Source organism: Pempheris klunzingeri, chromosome 3 (genome assembly GCF_042242105.1).
Source record: "Pempheris klunzingeri isolate RE-2024b chromosome 3, fPemKlu1.hap1, whole genome shotgun sequence".
In the NCBI taxonomy this organism is placed as follows: Eukaryota; Metazoa; Chordata; class Actinopteri; order Acropomatiformes; family Pempheridae; genus Pempheris; species Pempheris klunzingeri.
The window spans coordinates 13,340,620-13,357,058 of record NC_092014.1 but is presented as its reverse complement, the minus strand read 5'-3'; the positions used below and the strand labels follow the sequence as shown (position 1 = coordinate 13,357,058).

General features: G+C 40.6%; 1 protein-coding gene across 2 annotated transcripts in view; it reads right to left on the bottom strand.

The window, feature by feature from the left end:
• Positions 1–16,439, bottom strand: part of dlc1 (DLC1 Rho GTPase activating protein) — a 79,153-nt gene that overhangs the window by 24,661 nt on the left and 38,053 nt on the right. The window lies entirely within an intron of this gene.

Here is a 16,439-nt window from a genome sequence, read left to right as displayed (position 1 = left end):
GGTAATGCGACAACAGGGTGAATCTAAACTTAGATTTCTTGATATCTTGACTGTGTATACAGAGTTAGTTTATATAAAAAATTGATTTATTTTTCCCCTGCCAGAATAAGAGAAGTAGTTTTTGGCAGCTGTATAATTTACAATCCATTTTGACAGGAAAAGTTTTGATGCCTTGTTATTGTTTCACAGATTTAAGTGGATTTGTGTGCGTGCATGGGGTTCACACTTTTCTCACTTACAATTTGTCTATGTCAAACTATCCTGTCCAGTTTCCCCCTCTGCTCCTCTATCCTCGGGGACTTTACAGCCACAGTTTTCCAAGAACTCCTCAACGACGTCAGCGTTCAGAATCAGCCAGCTCTGTGTTATTGCTATGGTGACACACAGGCGCTGAGATGGTGCACAAAGGGAAAGCCAGCCAGACGAGTCACCATGTGGCAGGGAAATACATGTAATCCAAAGCTTGGATTGCGCGGGGGGAAAGGATGATGCAGAAAATCCTGGCTAACTGTGCAGTCTGATGTTGGCTGCCATACTGGTCCCAGCTGACAGAGGAGTCACAAGTGATTCACCCAAAAGACATTCTGCCAGCTATTAAAGTGAGCAAAATCACAAGTCTGTACAACAGAGGCATTCATTAGAGGAGTGGAAATCATTTGAAATTTCTTCTTGTGAAACATGTTTGGTACACTAAGAGAAAATACCTCAGTCTCTAAAATATCATTCATCATTCATTTTCTAAAAAATTCAAGAGTTTCCTGATTTTCTGATTCAGATATGAAATAATTCAATGAAAGATTAAGTAAGCAATAGTATGAATCTGATTCAAAGTCAACCTCTGATAATTGAGAGTTTTCAATATTTAATGCTGCAGACACACTTTGGCCAGTATTCTAAAAGTATTGTGGTTCACTACACGTGTATATCCTATATACTAAAACACAAGCATGTCAACAGATCAGCTCTGATATCAGTGCATAAATATCAAATAATACTTCAGTGGAAAAACGTGATCTTATGAGATCAGAAACTGAGGAAAACCTCTTGTGATTTTTAGGCTAAATTTGTAACCTAACGGAAGGGAGACAGATAATTATGGTCTGTTAGTGTGTGTGTGTGTGAGACAGAGAGAGATATGGGTAGGATAGATGGGGAGAAAGAGAGAGAAAGCAAATAGAAGAAGGAGAGATGAAGAGAGATTACCAAACAAGGCCAAATCCCAAAGCCACAAACCCGACCACCCAGAGGCTGCACCCACAACCCCAACCCAAAGCAACCCTCGCCTGAGACGGGTCAACAACCCTGCGCAGAGTTTAAGGGGTTTGCGCTCTCAAGTTGTTTTGTGGGGATAAATGCACAATAACGCCAGCAATTGTTGATGAATGTGTGTGGTAAAGTGTGAGAGATCAGACAAGCAGACTGCCGCTGCTGCCAGTTGCTCTGGGGCAAATGAGTGTGTCTCTTTAGAGTGTCTACAATTTTCATTCATCAAAGCTCGTCAGAGTCAGGCGCTTGTTTGGCTTATGATTCAGATACAGATCAAATACACACAAGTATAATGAGGGCTTTGGACAAAAGAGAGGAAATGAGGAGATGCATCAGTGTTACAGTAGGCAGACACATGGGATTAGGCTTGCATTAAATATAAGTTTTCCTTGGAAGGGGAATAAAAACAAATACTTTTATCTTGAAGGTATATCACGAGGGAAGTTGAAGTGGATTATCTCATGATTCATAGTACATTTTACTCTAGCTGTTGTATATTATCATTTCTATTTCAAACACAACAAAAGCCCAGGTGTAAAAGAAAAATAAACCATAGGCATTTGATTTGAATAAAATTGGCTTTGTGTACACCATTAACTTGTTGCTGTTGGGTTGTTGGGTGAAGCTACTGTTGTAGGTTGTAAACTTTACAGTGTCACCTCTGACCCTGAGACACAGAGGGAGGGGCTGGAAGAGGAAAGTGGGCTCTAAAAAAGACTGAAATTAGACATCGACAAAAAATTTGAGACAATGAAAAGTAAAAGTAAATAAAGTTTATAAGTAAAATAAAAAAAAGACAGAAAAACAAAAATAAGAAAAAAGGAGGGGAAAGATGAAAGATTCCCCCCCACCACCATGGACGCCCATCCTTTGGGGTTGCCTTGGGGTTTATGCTCCACTCTTCTACCGTTTCTAACCTCAAACAGTGGGGCCAGGTGAGGGTCAGCGGACAGACGTGTGAGTCCAACACACACACAAACACCCAAGGCCGTGTCAACAAAGACTCACAAAAGAGATAACCAAATTATGGGTCTGTAAAGGTCATAGCGGCCATTCTGAAATAGAGATGAACATGTTAGGTGTCTGTGTTTAACTGTCTGGACTGATTTTTTTTGTGGTTGAGAATTTCAGATAACGAGGCCATAAAAGATACTTGTCACAACCGATGCATAGGTTGTAAAGTAATTAAAAACAAGGATAAAGGCACATTTGTCTATTTGCTGAAATGCTACTTTGTCAATTTACTGCGTGTGTGCAGTTGTGTATTATTCAGAGGCAAGGTGCTGCCGCTGTCCTTGAAACTTGAATCTAAATGCCACCAATGACAAGCGTGTGTCCTCTGCCTTTCACTGATGTAGTCTGAGATAATGAGTTTAACTGCAGTGTGTGTGTGTGTGTGTGTGTGTGTGTTAGTTTGAGTGGGAGAGAGAGACAGAGGAGGGGGGTATAATCTTTTCATAACAGGAATCTCCAGAAATAGCTCATCCACAGTCTTTGGGATCAGCCCAATAAGACACTGATTAGAGAGAGGGGGAAAGAGAGAGAGAGAGCGAGCGAGCATGTGCTTCCATACACACAATGGTGAGGAGGAAGTGTAGGGAGACAGAGGCTTGGACCAGCACACACACAAACACACACACAAACAAAGGAAGTGTGAAGCAGACAGCAGACCAAATGCCTCGCTGACACCCTCTCCGGGCTTTGATGGACTGACCACGATCACAATAGAGGCAGGAGGCCGACACACACACTTACACAAACAATGGATTGGTGTTGTACTACAATGTATTTTTCAACCAGGTGGTGAAGTTTTTTAAAAAAACAACAACTTAACTTTACAATCATCATGTCGACCACAGTAGAAAGAGTCTATTTAGATTATAGAAACCAAAGCAAGAAAAATTAACCATTGGAGAGTTGCTGAAGATTTGCATTGCTACGGGAATATGAACTTTTAAGTGGTACAGTCTTGTGTTTGGTTTTGACTGCAAGTCTGCATACACTCACACACATGCTCATTATTTCAGCGCAGATAATAAACGGAGTTAACGTTTTAATCAAACTGCATCACGGATCAAGTGAAGCTAAACAAGGTGCTAGATTTAAGCAGTGGCCTGGATAATGGCCTCTTCTTCAAAACAGTGAAGACAAATTAGATGAATTGCTACCTATTATTTTTGACTGCGGCTGCACATTAATTGGTGGCACATCATGCTGCTGCCAGTTCCAGTATTAGGGTCTAGTGGGGTTGATTACATTTTGGATTGTGACCAGTTATCCTGGGGTCTACTTGGATCAGTCTGCCTAGTGCTGCTGAGACACTGGTTTGGGCTTTGAGTTTGCTGATGCATGGAGATTTGTCTCTACACAGATCCTGTTTGACTCTCCTCAGGTCGAATCAGGTCCAGAAAAAACACTTCAGTCGAGCTACATTTTAGCCCAGAGGAGCAAGTTCACATCTGATTATAAACTATTGTTACACTTTTACTAACTAAAAAACTATTAGTGGCCAGTACCTGCTGAAAAGGTATATTTTTTAATTCTGTGGACAATAAATCTTTAAGAACGACTGACATCTCAAAGGAGTTAAATCACTATTTCCATGTAAAGCACTACCATATGTGGCTTCTGCTCAACCTTGGCTTTTGGACAATGGCGAAGAGATTTATTGGCCAAAACTAATGTGTAAATGCTAAAGCAAACAGCGTGTAAGTTAACATATACAGACAGGGAGTTAAATACACGTGTGTGCAAAGACTTTAAGATACTCAGTGGTCTTTCAGTCTGTATTCTCTACCAGATATTATGCATTTCACATCAGGAATGCTGCATGCAAAGGAAAAACAGAGCATCACAGTAACATCCACTGTTCAGCCTCACTAAATGAGACGCTTTGATATGAGGGATGAAACAGGAGCCTGAGAGGTCCTTATTCTACCATCTGTTTGCATACACTTTTTAGTGGTGGACGTAGTGTAGCTTATTATATTAATTCTGTATGTTAAATTTTCTGTTCTGTTCTATATTATAATTTTAGTAAAACAGTCACAGCTTTTATGGAACACTTTTTTTTCACAAAAGAATCTGAAGCCCTGTCTTATGTCCTGATAAAGAGAAAGAAGCCCCAAAAGGACACACATACTCACACATCCGCACACTCCAGATTTTTTCTCATATTTTTCTTATTAGTCATGCACGGGGAACACATATTAGTGATGGTTTGCTTCAGAGTGAGAGAAGGATGGCAGAGGAAGAGCAGAACCAAAGGACTGTTGTTACAGGTTTTGGAGAAAGACAGAGAGGTATTAAGGAAAGCAAAGGCTGATATTAAAGGTCACAATCAGAAGATAGAAAAAACAGAGTGCACAGGTTGGGGGTAAGCATTACATATGTCCAATAAAACTGGTGAGATTACATTGCAGAAAAATAGGAGAAAACAAAGGTTGAGAGGACACAATAGAAGTTGACTTAGACTTCTTTATTTACATTTATTATTCTGTGTTGTAGGTAATATGTAAAGAAAGTGGACTCCAACTTAATAATTGTGTAAAAGCAGCAACTTGATGCAGCTTGATTATTGCCATTAATGTCTCTGCCAAGACAAAAAAACAAACATTTTATGTTACAGTGCAGATGTTGCTGGCCTAAAGTGAATGAACCAAGCTGGGTTGATTTATTCCTGAAGGCTCTAACACATAAGAAATAGCATTTCAACACATAAAGACTTACTGTGTGAGTGAGACCACATTTTCTAAGAATTACAAGAGGTGGAGGTCTGCTTGGGAAACCAGCAGAGTACTTGGGGAGTGGTTAATGATGCCAACCATATGGCTGTGAAACGAACACACAGCAACATTTTGAGCTGTGCTGTAATGCCTGGAAATTTCCAGAATTCCTTTTCCAAACCAAGCAAGGTCTAATAATTACTGTTTGGAACAATTTTGTGCTCCTCAGTGCCCGATTTTCCACACTGACTTCAAACCACATCAAAATAATTCAAAGATAGTTTCTTTTTCATCCTATATGACTTCTAATTAGCACCATAGTATTGTTCCTTACAAGAGATGGTTGTAGTTGTTGTACTGCCAAACTTTCACGCCCTAAACCTTTATTTTCCATATTAATGTTCCCTGTCTTGCCTTGAAACTTTAAAGGAAACACAAGCGATTACTCAAACAGCAACTGGTCTCATTTAAGGAAAACAGTTCTAATTTCTCAATTCCTCTCTATAATAGCTAAAAGACATCTTCGCATTTTTAAGCCAATGAAGACAAGAATTCCTCCAAGTGTTAAAATAAAATTACAATTTGAACATCTACAACTCCGTCTGCTGATGTGGATCACATAATATGATCAAAGGCTTTAGAAGAGCTACTAAATGGACCTTGAGGTAAGATTCTTTAGTCAAAGACATCATCCCTGCTTTTACCAAATGTCTGGTGAGAGTAATTATTCTTGGACAAAAATGGAATGACAGCGGTTGCTAAGAATGTAATGTCTGTTGATATCATCTGACATCATGATGAACTGTTGTGGGTAAAGGCGGAGTTGGCATATGGCTACAGGAGCTGGCATGGTTGTCAAACGTGTGCCAGCCTCCTTTCAACACCAATGAATCATGGGGCGTTGGGTGCACGATTTAAGCTGCAATGAGATGACGAGCCCTGCAGCAGTATTGTGTAGTGTGTATGAATGAGGAACAAGGCCGTGGACGATTGGAGGTGGGATGTGCCAGTAAGATTAAGGATATTTGACATTAGGGTGAAGAAACCGGTGCACGTGTGTTTATGGAAGCATGCCTTTTTTTCTTTTCTTTTTTTAAGTGATTGGTATGCTATCATTTTTTAAATATATGCCTGTGCATGTGCACGTCCATACTAGGCTATCCAATAACACCAATGACAATAGAAAGTGCAGAACTCTCTTCCCTTTTCTATTTTCTTTCCTGTTTTTGGCTTTTGTCATGGAGTCCTAGACAAGAGAAGCAAAGTCCAAATTCCAAAGTACCATATGTCCGCTCTCTCTGTGCAGAATCAGCCAGTGAGTAGTGCAGGAAGTTGATGCTTTAGTCTTCTCTGCCCTGATCCGTGACCTCCTTTGAACCCTGACCTCCAGCGAGCCACGTGACAAACCGAGCAGACATCTAGGCTGTCATGACAAACACAAACCAGGTTCAGCTGGGAGATTATCACTGATCCAGAGGCTCCTTTACAAAAGTGCACTGGGCAGGTTTGAATTTCGGTGATTTCTTCCAGCTCCTGTGTCTGGTGTCATTTTTCAGAAGATAAGATGAGAGAGAGCGCTACCGCAGATCAATGAGAGATGGGACAGAGACACAATCACAAATCTAACCTATATCAAAACCAAAAATATGCCATGCACCTAATTTCTCATCTCTTCTTCATTGTAGAAAACCTTGATAAAACTGATAGTGATTGAAACCTTGAGCCCATGAGCCAAAATGAACATTTTTGTCACATAAGATGTACTTGTGATAATGTAAAATCTTGCACTTGTAAATTCTTGATCTGTTTTATGAATTTAATTTCTGATTCATTTCTGACCTCTTGTATATTTTACTGAACATTTCTAGATACGTAAATGATTGCTGACCCAAATAGGATACGTTAGGTAACTGTGGCTTATGTTGACACAACTTTATTAATGATTATTATATTTATCTGACAAAGATACTGTAGGTGTGTCTCTTGTGTCTGCATAGGTGTTGGCCTTAGACAAGCTTAACTATGTTACATGCACACCAAAATAAGAGATATACTGACGGGTGTACTTCTAGGGCCTGCTGGTCTTTTCCTCCAGGTAAAATACTTTTTTTTCTTTCTCACCTTACTTTGTGTGCAAGTAATTTTCTCTCCTTCAGCAGTGGGCTGACAAATTACAGCAGGAAGGCGGACATCAGCCAGTGAATATTAACTCATTCCTCATGTGACAACCTTGACCTACTAAACTAGACATGTAGAGATGGACTCACATGACAAATGCCTTGCACATGCAGAAATTAGGGAGATTCAGACAGAAATAGTTTTTGTGTGTGCCTGAGCAAACCTACATGTGTACATAAGTTCATCTGCATGCTTGACATATTTTTAAGGTTGCCCTCTGTAAACATTCATCAACAAGGAAGACTTTTGATATGATTATGAGGGGTCTTACTTTAGTTGGAAAATCTAAATGTTTGACTTTATGCATAGCTGACCCAAATCCACTGCACAGGAATGTAAAGAATCTGGTGTATTAAGCCAAATACAAATAAACAGAAGGAAGTTAGTGTATGTGTTTAGCTGTGAGAGGAGAAGGAAGCATCCCTGTAGGTACACAGTGGACAGAAATGTTATGAAGAGACTATGACCCATTTCTTCTACTTAAAAAGAAAAAATGTGATCACTAGGACCCAGGGTCAAGCACTTAAATGGCCAAATATTTTTGAGAATCAATTCTGTTTTTGATATAAAGTGTTCCGTTTAGTTCGTGTTTCCTTCTTGGGCATCAATGGTGATAGTGTATATCCTTAAATTCCTAATGTCAGAGTCTCAGTTTCTCTGGTCAAGTAAATACTCTTTAACATTTCATGTCATTAACCCTGAACCCTCATTCACTCACTCTTTCACTCTCTGTCCTACACATCCACACAGTTAGTTTATTTAGTTTAGGAGCTAATGGACAGCACTCATGTGTTTGAGGGTGGAAACTTTGGGTGATGAACAGGAGCGGCAGTCAGACCTGTGACTCCCCCCCTCATCCCTCTACTCCTCATCGGTCCCTGGGGGAAGATAGTTCAACTCCTGAGTAACGAGGAGGACTAATACTGTCCAGCTGGAGGTTGGCAGCAGTGACAGAACCTCCATATGCCCAACAGATTGGGCAGTGGCTGTCATGCTAACACTTGCAGACAGGGATAGACTCCCAAAGACTTCGAATTTAGCTTTCTTTGGTTCTTAGAGTCGCATATTCTGTAAAAGACAGTCTAGAAAAAGCTGCCATTCCTTCATTTAAATTGCAAAAAATAAAATCACATGATGCTAGTGCAAGTCACAAACAACTGTATGTTTTTACAAACAATGATTCATCTTTTCTCAGAGGACAACAGAGTCCTTCAAATACTTGTGTCGAGACAGTGTGGCCCCAGAGAGATCAAACCATGTCATTGTCTGAAGAAAAAATGTTTTAGGCTTTAAAAACCACAAAAACACAAGACCCCTTTCCCTCCTCAGTTTTAGTGCAAATGGCTTTAAGGCAATGAGACAAGCACAGGACAAGCAGCTGAAGAAAAGAGGCTGTTGGCTTATTGTGTTTTGGCTTTATTCACCCGCAGGTTTTGAACTCGATCCTCAAAACTGTCATGCTCATGAGGTTTCACACAGCCAGGCTTTTCTAGCTCACGTTTCAGTGCGTGCGTATTAGTTAGAGCCACTCAAGTGGTTCACATGATGGCTATATTGACCCTGCATAAAGATAGGCAAAGAGGAAAAAACCCAGCATGTTTACCATTCATTATGTTTTAAATGAAAGCTATTTGAGAGAGGGATAGACACACACAGGAATCTCTGTAAGAAAAAAACCCTAATTTCAGGTCATTCCTGCAATGCCTTGCTCAGAACATTATGCCGTACAGACCTGCTGCTTTATTTTACAACCAGTGAATACAAAATATTGTGTTCAACGGAGCAGATGGCAACTTTCTGACCTGTCAAGGTATTTAGTCCACGAAATATTGGGCGGACATTATGTTCACTGACCCTGACCTAAACCACACACACACACAAAAGACATTAAGTTCTCCAAGTGTCACTTGCCCAACATACTAATGATAAGCGCTCCAGTGCTTGTATTATTACCAGCTGTAAGGAGTTAAAGTGGAGGTCGGCCTGGACATGAAGGGTGACAACACTCAGCCAGTGGCCTTGTGTTCGCCCATTCATAGTGGCAAAGGGGTTACGATCCTTGGGTGACTACAAGGTGAAAGGTCACCAGCAACACCTCTTGATCAGAAGGAGAAATGGACATTAAGTGGGTGCTCAGTCTAAAGAGAGATTATGTTGAGGCTCCTTGGAGGTCTACATTGGGATGAGCAGGAAAAAAGACTTTGGCAATGTCAGCACTATACCAGCAAATCATCCTATGATTCTATAAAATGGGAAACAAACATCTCAAAAACCTCAAAAGTTGCTACAGAAACATCATGTATATGTCTGTGCTTAAACAGTACTGGATGAACTTGTTGCCATTTGATGGTGGCCCTAACTTGTGATGGATCACGATGTTGCCCTCACACAAACGTTTTCCTTTGAGATTCTTGGAAAACATTTTTTTTCAAAACGGCCATAAGGGGCCCGAAGGCATACATAACTCCTTCCTCAGGAGTTCACCAGAACAGTTGATGCATTTTTCTTGATGCTCGAGACCTCTGACCAAAGCTTTACTTAATGATGCTTAGTCGTTTGGAATGACTCGCTATTTATGATCGTCTCAGTCATGCTACTTTTGTCTGTAATATTGTCTCAGCTATCAGAGATCGTCAAGTTCTCTGTAACACAATGACAAATGCAGATGGGAAAGTATGAGGAGATGGAAAGAGGAAAATGTCTTTGCCTGGGGACCCAGAGCTGCAGTCATCCTCCCCATAAATAAAAATACCAGTCGTTTTCCAGTGCGAAGGAAAATAAGGAGTCAAGAACCAGGTCAGACATGAGATGGAGGTGGTCGGTTGACTGAATGCCACTCTGGATTCTAGAAATCCATCTGCAATCACTTTCCTTCCCAATGTCTTCTGCACATTCACTCTTTCTTCATATCTTGCCTACTCTTAGTCCCATTTCCATTGGGATGCAGCCAGTGTTGATCATCCCATTTTTAACCAGGCTAGCAGCATGGCTCTAGGGATGGCAGTATCAGTTTGATGGTCGGTCTGTCGGGTTGATCGGTGATCAACCACTCAGGAAATATCTCAAAAACAGACAGGATGGACTGCCATGAAATTTGCCATGGATAGTCATGATTGGTAGGTTTAAAAACTTTGGAACATGGTCAAGTAGATCACCTCCGCTGGCAGCTGAGAACTATGAACGAGCTAAAATGGCTGCAATGTAATCCTTCGGGGCAACTGCATCCAACCAAAGTATGTCCACTAAAAGTTCTTGTTTTTGCCACTGACAGGCTAAGATTGTTATTCGAAGAGTCTGGCAATATTATTGAAAGGATCCCTACAGTGTTTGACCTGTAAGATTCTTTTTTCAAAACCAGAAACAATTGTTGTATTGCACTATAACGCACCTGACTCCTTTGACAAAATCAGGAATTTTACTGCAGTACATGGGACTCGCTGGTCTGCCACCGCTTCAGTCAGTTAGCTTGTTTGTGCTATTGTGTTCCACAACCATTGGGTTGGGTTTTAATTAACTCTTTAAAATACCAGCGTCATACACAAACAAATTAACTGATCAAGACAGCGGTAGAACACAAACTTACAATTACATCATTGATTGCACAAATGCAAAGAAGCATTTTCACTAACTAAACTTGAGTATTTAGAGTGTTTGGATGAGCGATTAAAGACATACTGTCCGGCTTCCAGCTGTATTGATTGTTGTAGCACAATCTCTCACTTCCTGTTCTCCTTCTTTATCCAAATTGTCTTCAGTCACTCGAATTTTTGTTAAGAGTTGTAATATATTGTGCAGCAAATACTTTTTAACTTGGATGTATCGGGACACATGATTCTTTGATCAGTGATCCTCTATCGAACACCAATTGTCTATTCAAGTTTGAATCTCCATCAGCTACAGTGACTCAGGCAGTGTTGTCACCTGCATCGAAAAAAAAGGAAGACTTCTATTGTAAGTGTAAGATATAAATCTCAATAAATGTTTAGAATCAGATGTGGAGATGGATGATCATCCTTAAGTAAATTATGCTGTCTGGCATTTTACATTTCTGTCCTCTGGGAAAACTTGTGTCTGCACATGCTCCCATTAAATAATACAATCTTGTTTAAATTTAGCTGGCAGGTCAATGTGATGCTGAAAGGACAATTGGACGATAATCCCAAGGCGTCTTGTGCTGGTGATTGGAGTGACACGTGAGAAAATGGGTCAGTGTGTTCGTGTTTCTGAAAACACTGGGAAACCATCCTGACTTGTCCCGTGATGCAGTGAAGGACATGTGCTAGTGTTCATGAATCACATGGCACTATTCTAAATTGCGGGTATCTAGGTTTACATTTGCATTCCTTGCTGATACTACTGGATCTTACTCTCATGACTGCAACATGCATTAAAATCTTTCTGGCTATTTTCTTATTGGGCAAAAGCTAAATTCCAGTTTGAGATCAGATTCATTCCCATCAAGGCTTCGTCTCTTTCCCATAAACAGCCACATCAGGATACTCCATCATGACTCATTGCTTCAGAATTGTAAAGAGAATGCCGCCAATCAATGGTATTTGAAGGGGCAAAAATACCAACAAGAACAACAGGATTACCTCAAAATCCCCTATGGATTGACTGAGTAAATTAAAAATGGCTAACCCACTGAGACCTGCTAGATCCGCAACAAGCAGCAGACACACAGGAAATGAAGGCCCACTGGAGAGTAAACAAACAACATACCATGAGATCAGGCACCCCAAGAGGCAGTTAAGTCACCAGAGATGAGACCATTTAATGGGGCACTAAAACTTGTTGTAAGTACCCATCTGGAATAGATTCTTCTGGAATGTGACTGTTTTACAACTAATGACCAGTGATGAGTCGTCACGCCACCATCCTCCTCGTCTCACATCACAAGTCTTGTTAGACACTGCATCGCTCGCATGATAGGTACCAAAACCTTGAACTTTTAAGACACTGACTGCTTTGCAAACCATGGCTATGACAACTGATATGCAGTCTATATGGACATTTACATCTATTCACTCTCACTAAATGTCATATACTGACCTCAATCTTTCATATTCCCTCATGCCCACAGGTGAAGATGGATGGATGTGCATGGAGGAGGTACCCACAGATGTGCAGATGGTCACACACTCATTGGGTTTTACGTTGTATTGAATTCATCATGATACAGATTGATGCATACCCTTAACAGTATGTGCCTTTTGTAATAGCCATGTGCTTTTTTCAGGTGTCCCCCCTCCTTATACAGCAAAGCAACTATAGTTAATTCACTCTCAATCAATTATCAAACCACAAATACTTGCAGAAACCATCATCTGTCTACAGTGACACCACTGACAATGTACTGATGTGGGACAAAATTGTGCTTCTATATCCTTGTAAATTGAACCTCTTTCCTTCTAATTCTGTCTCCACACCACTCCATCAGCTGTTTACTCACTCCGTGGTTCTCTCATTGACAGTACATGAGTTAACACCCAGTAGTATTGATTAAAGCTGGGAAGGAGCAGCGCACACAGTGACTCAAGGTAATAAAGACAGCTCTGTCTCTGTCAACAAAGCAGCACTGCTCGCAACAGCATTCACACCATCTCTGCTGACTGAGGGAGGAAAGGTGTAGGAGTGGGCAGCCTGAAAGTCTGCAGTGTGAAATCAGACATTCTCAAGTGCCGAGGCAGGAGCGAATTCCACAATGTGTGCAAATATTTGTGCGCACCACTTTGGGAATCCCAAGCTTTGCCACATCAGGAGTTCTGCGAGTGTCTGCTCTGCAAGGATTTGCTCCTCATCTCTGTACGATGTCAATGGACACTTGAAATAGCAGACTCGCCGTTCCAGCTCAGTTATATCAGGATGTTTGAGTCTTTGAGGGAGATGAGTGTTTTCCCTACGTTCTGTGCTGAACAAGAAAAGCACGAGCAGCGAATGGGACAATGAGAAGTCAAGAGCGTGCATCAAGTGGTCTGGCTGGTACTTGTGTTCTGACTCAGAAGTGCTAGACATCCCGGCTGAGTGATGATAAGGGCGAAGAAAAACAGAAATCAAAGAATAGGCTGATTGGGATTCTGCTCACAGACAGCAGATCAGCAGATGGAGGCTACAGCTACTAGCTCATAACGCTGAGGGCTCAGATCTTACTTAAGACTTATGCTGTATGTTAATTTCAAACTTTTACTAACAGAACAAATCAGAGATTGCTAGATAAATAAAACAGAGAGAGAGTCTCTGTTTTAATGAGAGAGTCAAAAGATGCATTGAGTGAGTTCATGTGTTAAAAAGAGAAAGTGAGAAAAGACTGAAGGAGAGGGAGCGCGGTAGAACAAGCAAAGTAAACAAGTTTGGCGTGAGCTTGCTGGAGTCACCGGGTTTAGCAAAACATTCCAGAGTCTTCGAAACAAGCGGCCTTGTGAGTGCACAGGGGCTGAAACAAGGGGGCTTTAAATCACTGAACAGGAACAGCGTTGAAGGACTCTAATTCAATCATAAATATCTCAAAAGTTTTCTGCCTCACACACCAGCATGTCAAGTTAAGTGACTACCAGTCACCTATATAACAGCAGGAAAATCAGTCAGAATAACACGGTCAAAATGGAAGAGGACAATGTGGTTCACTCACACAAGTCCAGTGGAGCAAAAATGACATACAGTCTATATCCTGACTGTGGTTTCTACATAAAAATATACAGACACAAAAGTAATAATGTGATCATTTATTGCACTGAAAAAAACCCACCTTGGAAACATTACATTTATCAAAAGGTCACCCAGCCTTATTTATTATGTTGATACAGGCGGTGGTTAACGTAGAAATCAAATCTAATTACATTTCTGCTAAAGATTAAACAGACTAAAGCCATCAATACACCATCACATCACTCATCCAAGCTGAGCAAAACTGCATTCTCAGAAAACTGTCAATTTATCGCTTGTTGACTCTGTACATATTACCAAACATAGCATGACAATTTGGTGAAAAGATGTTCGCTGAAGCATGGGACATTAAAGAAATAAAAAGATTAATTCAACTGTAAAAGCATCTAAAAACTCTCTTTTGACAAAAACACGTCAGCATATTGCTCAAAATACTTTTCATTTACTGACTGGTTTAAGTGTTACTGAAAACCTTTTTGACTTTTGTGAATTAAGTGACTGCTTGTCATTGAGTGCATGTATACATATTGGATAAATATGTTTGTACATAATGGATAAAATATACGTTGACTATAGTGTACAATAGATACAAGCTTGTGCTTCCATTTTAAGGAATCATATCAGCTATATCATATCAGCTACTGAGCTTGCATGTCAACAGATCCATCTCTGTGACAACTAAGGAAACTTTCATCTGATGATGAAGACCATGCCATATGACTGGAGGCTCTGGATAAAGGTAGTAAGTAGACTTTGATGTGATGCTGTTCAGTCAAAAAAAGCTATGTCCAACATCAAAAATGAACTTTTGTGTTTTATAGATATGATGGTATCACATTGTGCCTTTTACTTTTTTCATTTAAATTAAGCATTGATGATGGCTGCAAACCTAATCTTAATATCTTCCTTCCTGAGGCAACCACAAGAGACTTAGTTTTGACTGACATGTTTTTGAAGTCAAGTGCTGGGTTAAAAAATGCAAAACAAAAAAAGATAGATAGGATAGCAAAAGAAGTGTGATGAGACAGAGACAGAAAATACAGTATGTTCTTGGCACATGTCCCATAGTCATGTCTAGTCGAGCTTGACTGTAATCTTATAGTACACACATACACATGCAAACAGAGTAAAAGCGCCTGTGCGCGCTTTTAGGTATGCTCTGAATCACTCACGCTCACCAACACACCCACACACACAAACACTATTTTTATGAGTCTTTCAGTAGTTCAAGTGTGGCATGCCTCACTCATGAGACACACATGGACTCAAATAAAATCTCAGGCAGAGATGACAGGAAACAATCTTCTTGGCCTACTTTTTCATATCCTCATGACCAGGGTGGGATGCATGCACAAAAGTAGACTGTAGAGCAGTTCATCTGCCTTTAAAGAATAATAAGCAGGCGCTATTTATAGACACAGAAATTGAACAGCTTGACCTAAATGTGAAGCTCTACTGATATGTGACGTGCCAACACGGGAACTGGTGCCTGGAAGGAACATCGCACGTTGTTGTGCAGAATGGGTGCCTTGAGGTGCTCAAATTAAACCACTGAGATGACCACGTGATGACACATCATAAGCAAGACTGTTATGGAAAATGAAAGACGCCGAGAGATTTAACAGTTACTGGAGTGTTGAGGTCTATCTTGTTCACTTTGACATCTGGGCGTAAATGTCTCTTTTTGAGGGACAGAGACGTGCTGTGAGAACTGACAAGATCTACTCAGGGTTGAAACACAGAGGAGCAAAACCACAAACACTTTAATTGTTGTCAAGACCACAAGTGTATATGCCTCAACCCAACAAACAACTGAGGATAACCAGGCCACTGAGGTTGTTTAAAGCGAGCCAAGTCTTAAATTATGTAGTTTGATGCTTGTTGTGTTGAAAACACGTAGGACTAATGCAAAAAAGTAAACATTTCATATTTGTGTTGATCTGCAGTTAATTTACATGTTTTCTAGCTAAATCTCTGACTAAACTTTAATAGCTCTGTCCATTGTTAGGGTGAAAGTATCTTGTTGAAGCTAATTTGTTACATGGTTGCCTGCTGCGTTTTCATTGAAAGAGATTTCTGCTGATGTCACAGTGGTGCACCCTTTCTGACTTCCTCTTTGGACGTCCTTGAGGCGTGAAATGGCCCTGCTGGGTCCCTGTAGAGTCTCATAGGGCCACAATAGGCCCAGGACATCTGTGTGGTTTAACAGTAGGCAGGGCTTGAGCGGACCGGAACATGTCTATGGACCTCCCACTGGCCCATCCTTAAGCCCCACACAAAAGCCTGGTTGCCACTTAACAATGACACATTCACGCACAAGTAGGGACACAAACACACAATCGCACAAACACTGGTACTGAGGTAATACAAATATTAACCCAAATAGAGACATTTTATTTTATTTACTGTACTTCAAAGAACATTTTATGAACTTAATGTGTCTCTCCCAGCTGCAGCACAGTTTTGATAGCGATGCCGTAGACACATGCTGAAAAACCTTTGCCAATCCAGTGCATGAACTTAACGTTTTCACCTCATTGAGGACACTTGGCTGTATGGACGGCAAGGTCAGGTGGTGGTTCGGGTCATTTTTGTCCAAACCACTTT